Raw genomic sequence first — 10,032 nt, 5'->3', positions numbered from 1 at the left:
TATTTGTGTTTTTTACATAGATACTGATACTGATATTGATCCTTTATCAGACATATAGCTGGAAAAATATTCCATTCTGTGGGCTGCCATTCATTCTGTGGGTTGCCTTTGCTTTTCAGTTTCATGAGATCCACTTGTCAAAAGTCGGTCTTATTTCCTGCGTTACTAGAGTTCCTGCATTTTCCTCCAGTGGTTTTGAGGTATTGTGTCTTGGATTGAGATCTTTGATCTCTTTGGAATTGAATTTTGTGTAACAGGACATATAAGGATCCAACTTCTTTTCTTTCTTTTCTCTTCTTTCTTTCTTTCTTTCTTTCTTTCTTTCTTTCTTTCTTTCTTTCTTTCTTTCTTTCACAACATGTTGATATCCAGGTTTCCCGACACCATTTGTTGAAGATACTGACTTTTCTCAGGTGCATATTTTTGGGGACTGTTGTCAAAACCTAGGTGACTATAATTGTGTGGGCTTATATGTGAGTCCTCTATTCTTTCCCATGATCTATGTGTCTGCTTTTGCGCCAGTAACGTTCCCTTTTGATTATTGTGTCTCTGTAGCATTGCTCAGAATTGGATGTGCTGTCCCCTGCAGTGCTCTTTTTGCTCAGGATTGCTGTAGCTATCATTGGACTTCAGTGCTTCCTTATAAATTAAATATTTTTATATATCTGTGAAGAATGCTCATGCAATTTTGATGAAGATTTCATTGAAATTGGTAGGTTGCTTTTGGAAGGGTGGCTGCTTTCACAATGTATTTTTCTTCTGATCCATGAGTAAGTATGTGAGGTCTTTCCGTTTTCTAGGGTCTTCCTCAGTTTTACCTTCAGTGTTAAAGTTTTCATCATAGAAGTCGTTGCTTCCTTGGTTATATTGATTTCAACTTCTTTTATTTTTTATTTTCTTGGTAGCTATTGTGAATGAAGTAGTTTTCTTAATTTCTTTTTCAGTATTTTTACCATTGGAATATAAAAAGGCTACTAGTTGTTGTACATTGATTTTTCTACTTCCATTTTGCTAGAATTGTTTATCAGCTTTATGAGGGTTTTTTTTTCCATGGAGTCTTTAAGGGCTCTTATGTGTGGGTTCATATCATCTGTAAGTATGGATACTTTTACTTACTTTTCCTATTTACATGGCATTATTTCCCTCTCTTGTGTATTGTTCTGCTAGGACTTCAAGAACTGATAGGGTCCCTCTAACTGATGAGTTACATTTATTTGTATATGTATGAGAATATTCACTGCATTTTTGTAATGAAGCCCATTTGATCGGTATTTGTCAGTGTTTTATTAGGAGTTTATACATCTATGTTCATCAGGGAGATTGTCTGGAGTTTTCTCTCTTGTTGTGTCTTTATCTGGGTTTTGGTGTCCTAGAAAGAGTTTGGAAGCACTTTTTTTTTCATGTTCTGAATAGTAATTTTTTAGTTAGGAGACTTCATATCACTACTTCAATCCTATTGTTGCCTATAGGTCTGTTTAAATTATTTCATCTTGGTTTAATTTTGGTAAATCATCTGCATCTAAAAATTCAATTGTTTCAAATTTTCCAATTTAGGGTAATATAGGTTTTTATAGTACATCCTTACGGTTTCTGAATTTCATTGAGTTGTATAGTGATGTCTCCCTTTTCATCTCTAATTTTATTGCTTTTAGATATTCTCAGTTAATTTCAAAGAACTAACTTTAATTTTGATTCTTTGTATTGTTTTTATTTTATTAATTTCTACCCTGATTTTATTATTTCATCTGCTGCTTTGGGCTTGGGCTATTCTTGTTTTTCCAAGGCCTTAAGGTACCTCATTTAGTTATTTGAGATCTCAAAATTTTTTATGTAGACACTTAGTACTGTAAATGTACTTAGAACTGTCTCCATTGTACCCCAGAGATTTTGGTATTCAACTTCTAGAGATTTTTTTTTTAATTTTTCCTTCTTGAATTCTTCAGTGACCCATTCATTATCTAAGAGTGTTGTTTGGTGCCCATGAGTTTGTATGCCTCCTGTAGTTTCTCTTCCTGTTGATGTCTTGCTTTATTCTATGTTGGTGAGATAGAATGCAGGGTGTTGTTTCAATTTTCCTATAATTGTTAAGTATTGAAGCCAGAGGTGATGGTGCATGTCTTTAATCTCAGCACTTGGTATGCACAGTCAGGCCTATCTGAGTTTGAGGCCAGCCTAGTCTACAGAGCAAGTTCTAGGACAGCCAGGATTGTTACACAGAGAACCGCTGTCTTGGAAAACAAACAAACAAACAAAGGATGGCCTGTTTTGAAGGACGTTGCATGCGCTGCTGAGCAAGTGTGAATCCTTCACTGTGTGAGTGGAATGCCTTGCATGTGTCACCTTAGGGCCGCCCTTCTGTGCCTTCCTTCATCAGTGAGCGCAGGGTATTAAATTCCCTCACAATTATTGGGTTGGGGTTAATCTGTGGGTTTACATGTCTTCATGTTTGTTTCATGAAATTGAGTGTACCTGCTTTGGAGCGTATCTCTCATGAGACCTAGACATCTGGAATTAGATTATCGGTTTTGTCTTCTCTAGTGTGTTTTCAGTCCCCTGGGCCAGAATCTGTGAAGTAGACAGTTGGCTAGATGGCCTGAGGGGGCTGGGGTGAGCAGGCACCTGGCTAGGGAGGGAGGGTCTGTTCATGCCAGTGTGGTAAGTCAGCAGGGGAAGCTCCCTGTACCGTCTGTTCATGCCAGTGTAGTAAGTCAGCAAGGAAACTCCCTGTACCGTCTCCACTTTGTACGAGTAGCATTCCTAAGATTTTTCTTTCTGATGCTGTCTTCAGAGCTTGAGATTTCCCCCTCCTTTAAAAATGATGGGCTTTCTGGCTTGTGTGGGGACCTCTCAGAACCACAGTATCACTGCTTTGTGGCCCTAAGTAGTCCTGGGTTGGGAGTTTCCTCAGCAGAGGAGTTCCTGTGGCCTTTGCATCACTGCAAACGGAGGCAGCAGGGGTGTGAGGCTACCCGCTCTTGCCTCTCCTGCTGAGTAACTGTCTCTCACCTTCAACTGCCCTTTTATCTTGGTGCACACATCCAAGGGCTTTAGACCCCATGGCCCAGGGGTCTTTGAAGTAGGGTAGGGTGGCAAGCTCTGACCTGGGCAGCTCACATAGGACCATACCTCTCTTATGTGAGCACCACTGTTTCTCTTCCCTGCCTAAGCCATGGTCTTGCTGGTCCCCATGAAGTCTCACCTGGGCATCTCTTCGCCCTCTCTGACGTTGGTTTTCTTATAATTTCTTTCTAAGAATAGTTCCTTCTTTCCCCCTTTAAGCTTATTAAAGCAGGGACAAATTAAAAGCACAGAAGAGGCACTTCTCTACCTTAGTGCTCGTCTTCCGAGCAGTTTCCAGCAGCTCGCGCCTCTCCCTCACTCTCCCCGTGACTCACCTCCATACAGCGCCACTTACCAAGTCTGCTTAAGAACCATCCTACAAAACAGAATTCTAGACTGGAGTTGAAATTTCTCAAGTTTGAATCACACCTCCTCCTGCAGAAAGGGATCTTTATAAGTGATAAAATCTTACTTTTAAACATAAGACGCTGTGTTAAAATACAGTGTATTTCAAGTTGAGGGAATAAAATACCATGGCTAGATCTATGCCAGCAATTAGCACATGGTTCTCTGCCCTTTCATTTCCCATGTGCGCTCTCTCTCTCTCTCTCTCTCTCTCTCTCTCTCTCTCTCTCTCTTTCTCTCTCTCTCTCTCTCACACACACACACACACACACACAACTCACTTACCTATTTTTGTCTGAATCTGTGGTACCTTAGCCCATCTCCCAGGTCTGTGTTTATGACAATGATAAATCACTCCTATCGTGGGAGTCTGTGAGGTAGAGGAGGAATGAATCAAGAAAGGCATTGACATAATTAAATACCACATGTGTCTGATGTATCGTTTCTATTTGCTTATATATACAGTGGTATGTGCAGTGTTGTACATGTATCTTATATATGGGGTACTATATAAGACTATTTTTTAGAAAACATTTACATTAATTTATTTTATGAGTGTTTTGTCTGCATGTATATACATGTACCACATGCGTGTCAGGTTCCTATGTCGGTCATAAGAGTCTATCTGATTCTCTGGAGCTGAAGCCATGGGCAGCTGAGTCACTAATCCACTGTGTTGGTGCTCGAAACTGAATTCAGGTCTTCTGCAAGAGGAACAAGTGCTCATAACCACAAATCCATCTCTCCTGCCCCAGACTCTGGCTATTTTAAGAGCACACTTTAACTTCTGCCTTTAGGACTCCTTTCTACTTATATTAAAATGCTACAGTTTAAAGAGTTATTGATCAATTCCTTCCTTTACTGCATAATACTCAGTAAGTAAAAGAGAAGGTAATAATTTTATTCTTCATTTTTACAGTTTTAGTCCAATATGAAATATTTTCCTCTTGTTCCTTTCTAGAACAAGCTGAATCCTCCGATTTCAACAGTGGAACACAATTTTGGCGCTGGGAGAGGTAAGTTTGGGGTATTTATTCATCCACATTATCATCTCTAATATTGACCAGTTGACTAGTTGCTTCTAGTGTAACTCTGAATGCAGACATCAGTTCTTCATTTGGGGACCACAGCTCCAGCCAGTGTGAGATAGCCCATCTTAAGTGCCACACATCACAAGTGCTCAGCCACAGAGACTGCTGATGCTAGTCTGTTTGTGTTGCTCTAATCCACCCCTGAGAGAAACAGGGAGAAAAGTCTGTTATGGACCACAGTTGAATCAGAAGCGCCATCATTTGGGGCCCGTGGTGAGACCAACTGAAGGGTGTGGTGTCAAAGCTACTCTCTCCTGTAGCCAGGAAGCCAGAGGGAAGGGCATAAGGACAAACTCCACCCACCAGGGGCATCCCCAGTACCTGTTTCTTCTCTCACCTCTCCAAGGGCCCATTCAGCAGTGAATCCATCACCGGTTAATCCACTGATGGAATCAGCCTTTTAATCAGATCCCCTCTCAAAAACACGTGGGGCATTTCCTATCCAAAGACAAGGGACCAAAACACAGCAGGCACAGTTCCTACACCACACCACGATGCTTCCCTTTGATCAGCGCCAGTGCTACCCCATCTCGTGAGATGGCAGTGCTAACTGGTGGGAGGATGGAGAGAGTGCCACACAGCTCCCTCCACTGCGTCGTGAGGCTGTGGTGACTGACACAGAAATCCCCAGGTGACCTGCACTGGGCCAGCCTGTTAACAGAATCTAATCCAGAGTCAAATCCTTGAGCCTGAGCAAATGCCAAGTCAACACAAAGACATTCTATATTCGATTTTAGCAATTAGATTACTACAAGATGATCACTTTTTAAAATGAATCCTGGACTTTGAAGTGTCATGTCCACCCCATTTGAAAGATTTAGAAACCTCCAGTGTCCTGGCCTGCCTGACCTGGTCCCATTACACACCATTATCCAGTTCCTCTGTGTTCACGGGGGGGAAAGGGTCCATCCGGTGGGGTTTTCCCAGCCTCTCATAGAACGAACTTGGTAAAAATAAACCACTGTCTTTTAATTAAATTTTTTCTTACACTCGTTGAGAAATTCTGAGTTAAGTCTTTGCTGTTTGGAGAACGGGGTCATTGTAGTTTGAGACCTGAGTCATTCCCAGTGTAGCTACAGATCCTAGAAACAGTTGCTTTTTGTTAGCTAACTGAGGTTAAGAATCTGTGCATTAAGGGCTTTGATTATCCGCACTCCACAAATGCCTTCCTCTGATCTCCCGACATTTGACAAGAGTCTCGATTCAGGGATTAAATACTTTCTCTAAAGCACTCTGCTTCCACTAGAGCAACTTGCCTTGCACATTTAGTGGTGACCTGGAGTGCAGAACACTTTCCAGTCAGGAACATTGAGATTTAACGGGGAAACCATGCATTTTGGAATAGGCACCAGAAGCATCTGTAGTGCCCTCAGCCCCACCCCCACTGTCTACAGAGCGCTGGCTGCTCCTTTTGTGCCTGTGGCCTCACTCTTAAGCTTTTTACAACAGAAATGTGTTTCTGTTTGTCTTTGGTTTTCTTTGTGAATTAATGTGAGTTTACAGCTTGCTCTCTGTTGTACCAAACTCCTCCATTCCCTAGTTCTCTGATAATCTCTATTTATGTGTCCCAAGCAGCTCTGCAAATGACTGGGCATACAGTGAAACTGCCTCCCCCACCTTCTCCCTCCTCTTCTGCTTGTAGCTGATTGCTTCTCCTGGAATCAATACTCCAATTAATGGCATCCCTGTTGACCCAGTTACTCAAGCCAGAAATCTCTGCCCTGGCATGGTCTCCTCCCCATTCAGTCCCCCAGATTCTGGATTTAAGATAATACTGCAGAAGTTCCAGGAGCAGGACTGGTGATTACTTGGTCACATATTTATGTCACTAATCGTCAATGCAAGTGTCTTTCTGACCTTCGTCTCCTCTGCTGCCGCCAGTCAGTGCTTTGCTTGTGGCCTTGCCATGTGCACAGTTCCAGTCTGATGGCTTCCATGGCTCTTTTCCGAGAGACTCCCTCACTGAGGACTGCCTGTGATCCCCACAGAGCGACTCCTGTGCCTGTGTAGCCTGCAGATCCCATCCAGACACCTGGCTGGGGAGCCTCATAGCCCGGTCCTGGGCACCCCTCCAGCATGCCTTACCCTGCTCCCATGGGCCTGGATTTCTTCAAGTGTTCCAGAATGCCATGCCTCTTAAGACAAGCACGTCATTCTCTGCACACTGTTCTGACTTCTGAAAATGCTCTGGCCCCTTCTTTCCTCATTAATTCTAGAACAACCTTCAAGACCCACCTCAATTTCCATCTGCTCAAGGAGCTCTCCCTGGTTCTCTGGGACTCACAGGATCCATACAGTTATTGGCTGTGTCTCTAACACACTTTGTTGCAGATATCATCTGTATATGACCTTCCTAGGGATCTTGAGCTTGAAGGCAAGGCTTAAAGCTGTCTTGGTACTTACAACATCTAATAGCTGTCTGGAGCATTCAGATTTCTTTGGATGAAAGCATCTCTGAGACTAATTTAAAAAACATAATCATGAGAAGAGATTGCCCTCAAGCTGTTCTTTCCCTGACTTCATATAAGCACTGTTTGTTGTCAACAATATAGCTTTGTTTTCTCTTTGCTTTTTGTGTCTGTTGTAAAGAAGTACCATCAAAACCTATCCAAGGTCTCTTTCTCTCTTTTGCTGGTATCAGTGCTAAAGTTTTGGCTGAATCCTTTCTGAACTTGTAATCAGGTACCTTTTCAACCTGGGAAGTGTTCAGCCAGTCTTTACCACCTCCGTTGCGGCTGGCCACTTGATGACGTAATTTGGGCATAAACATTGAAATTGCCCCAACTTTCTTATAGGCTTCTATCATGCCCATGTTTTGGAAATGTGCTTCCCACGTTCACATGTATCTCCTGTTCCCTGAGCTCTGTTAGACAGAATCTGTCCTTCCCGGGCAAGTGTCGACTCTCCACGTTCACATGTATCCCCTGTTCCCTGAGCTCTGTTAGAATTGGTCCTTCCCGGACAAGTGTCGACTCTCCACGTTCACATGTATCTCCTGTTCTCTGAGCTCTGTTAGACAAAATCTGTTCTTCCCGGGAAAGTGTCGACTCTCCACGTTCACATGTATCTCCTGTTCCCTGAGCTCTGTTAGAATCGGTCCTTCCCAGGCAAGTGTCGGCTCTCAGTCCAGAACAAAATTGTGTGTCATGAGAAGCCACAGCGAACACAATGATGAGCTGAACATTTGAGGGAAAAATAATAAGATTCATTTTCAATTCATACTATTGTAAGCAGGAGCCTCGACCTTCTGAAGCGACTCTGTATCAAAGGTTACTGCGGGCTCCACAGAACTCCAGCCACTGCGTCCACTGCTTTGCTTGGAGGGTGACGGCAGAGCTGAATGGCTCTTGCCAGCCTTTCTCTGAAGTTTGGCCTCTTGGCTCAGAAACACGAGGTTAATTTCAGCCTACGCTGCTAGCTTTACTTTTGAAAGCAGTTCATTTTAATAGCAACCTGCCTGTACCTTGAAACGCGTCCAAAAGCAGCAAGAAAGGTTTGGCTAGTAGTCTAGATCAGTAAATTAGCTATCACTGGGCTAGCAGTCAACAGAATACTTTGCAGTCCCTCTCCTTAATCTTTTATTTCTGCCTCATCCCCCATATTTATTATATTCTAAGTCACAGAAAAAAATTGACTATTCACTTGCAGATGATTGGGGAAAAAATAAAATTTCTTGGTTTGCACATTACCTCGAGAATACCACTATTGCCAAGTTGGTTGGTAGTCACCTTCCAGTCTCCCCTAAGCAAGTACTATAAGCCCCGCTGTGGTGCAAAACATCCACAAACACAGGGGAATTACAGTTACTTCTCAGATGCTCACAAGATGGAGTCCGCAAGAGTTTGCCACCCTTCTCTACTCCATCCTTTTGTCTCTTTCTCATCTTTCCTTTTTGGAACATCAGCTATGTTAAGAGAAAAGAGGAATGGCGGTGTTTGTTTGGGGGCAGTGGGAGGCTGCTTGCTGCATGCTGCGGGTACACACGTTCTGTCAGTGGGGCAAGCCTGGCCTTGCTCACTGGGTGCACTGAACTCGAAGATACCTGGAGAGCGCAGGTCAGGCTAGGTATTGATTCCTCTTACATCAGTGTTTCCCCAGAGCGTAGGTGTATTTATTCATAAATCCAAGATGATGTCAGACAGGAGTTACAGCAGTGTAAAAACCGTGCTGCAGGGAAGCTTTACTAAGATTCAACAATCAATGTGCTGGTGCCAGAGGGGCACCACGTGACCACGTGACCCTGGAGGAGCATGCCGCTGCCCTTCCGCGTGTGAAAGGAGAAGCGCAGCCAGCGTCAGCCTCCACCCCTCCACCCCTGTCTCCTGAGCATCTTTGCATATAGACCTTAATGGAATGTGACGGAAAGTGAACCTGCATTGCCCAATGGGTCGCTCAGAACCACAAGCTGCCCGAGCAGCTGCAGCCGTGTCCTCTACTGACGCCCAGTCTGTAACTCACTCCCAAAGGCCTTGTTACCTGCCTCACAGTGCAGGGGACTCCAGGGTTCCGCTGGGCAGGAGGTAGTCATCGTGATTGTGCTCGCTCTGATATAGTTTTGAGTGTTGGTGGTTTGTTAAAACGTATGGATGGTTCTGTGTGTGGCTAGGCCATATACATTTTACGTAACTGTGGTGGTTTGAATGAGATGTCCCTCCTATCCACAGGCATCTGAATGCTTGGTCTCCAGTTGGTGGCACTGTTTGAGGGGTCTTCCCAGGTATGATCCTGCAACATTTTGAGTTTGCTCTCTCTGCTTCCTTTTGTGGTTTGAGATGTGAGCCCTCCGCGCCTGCTCTTGCTGTCTTGCTTCTGCCACGGTGACGGTGACTGACCCCTTCCCCTCTCTCTTCTGTAATACAGGTTGCCTTGGTCGTGGCGTCTGTCACGGAAAAGGAACTAACACAGCCCTCCTAAAAGTTTTTCCTAAAAGTATTTATCAAATGAAAACTTGCTGTTTGGCTTTTGAATTTATTTTTAGAAGCTACATGACAAATTTTCCCTGTGTCCTGAACTGGTTGTTTTTCTATTCGCTGGAAAATGCAGCTAGTGTTCAGAGCATCATTACATAGAATTCCAGACACTAGTTTTCTTTGAACTCTTTAACCTTTGCAGAGTAGAGCTGGGTGGGAGTCAGATGATGTAGACACCGGCCTTATCTGCTTCTGGCCCTGTGTGACCTAAGGCAAGTGCCTGGATTCTCTGGGACTAAGGTTTTTCTTCATAGGCGCTGGTTGCTGTTTTTAGAGACCGGTGAGTGGCAGCTTGTGAGACTGGGAAGCACTGCGTCTTGATTTCCACAGTCTCCCGCGCTCCCACTCCCTTAGAAGCTGCACCAGCGGGACACATCTTCAGTATGGAGACTGGGAACCTCACGCCCTGAAAGCAGCCACGTGTCCTGCCGGGCTTGAGCTTTAGTCCATTGCCTGAGGTTTGAGTGCAGTCTGAGTTCCTGCATCATGAGTCTCAGCACATGACA

The 10,032-nt window shown here is 43.9% G+C and overlaps 1 protein-coding gene across 1 annotated transcript in view; it reads left to right on the top strand.

The window, feature by feature from the left end:
• Positions 1-4,437: 4,437 nt before the first annotated feature.
• The window catches only part of Pag1 (phosphoprotein membrane anchor with glycosphingolipid microdomains 1), an 89,372-nt gene continuing 83,777 nt past the window's right edge, over positions 4,438-10,032 (top strand). Inside the window, exon 1 of the mRNA XM_050161710.1 lies at positions 4,438-4,481. The gene's annotated coding sequence lies outside the window, so the exon portion shown is untranslated. The remainder of the gene's footprint in view (positions 4,482-10,032) is intronic.

Source organism: Alexandromys fortis, unplaced genomic scaffold (assembly GCF_014885135.2).
Source record: "Alexandromys fortis isolate MF-2015 unplaced genomic scaffold, M_Fortis_MF-2015_v1.1 scaffold_74, whole genome shotgun sequence".
Classification (NCBI taxonomy): domain Eukaryota; kingdom Metazoa; phylum Chordata; class Mammalia; order Rodentia; family Cricetidae; genus Alexandromys; species Alexandromys fortis.
The sequence above is the reverse complement of the archived record's forward strand: the minus strand, read 5'-3'. Positions and strand labels throughout refer to the sequence as shown.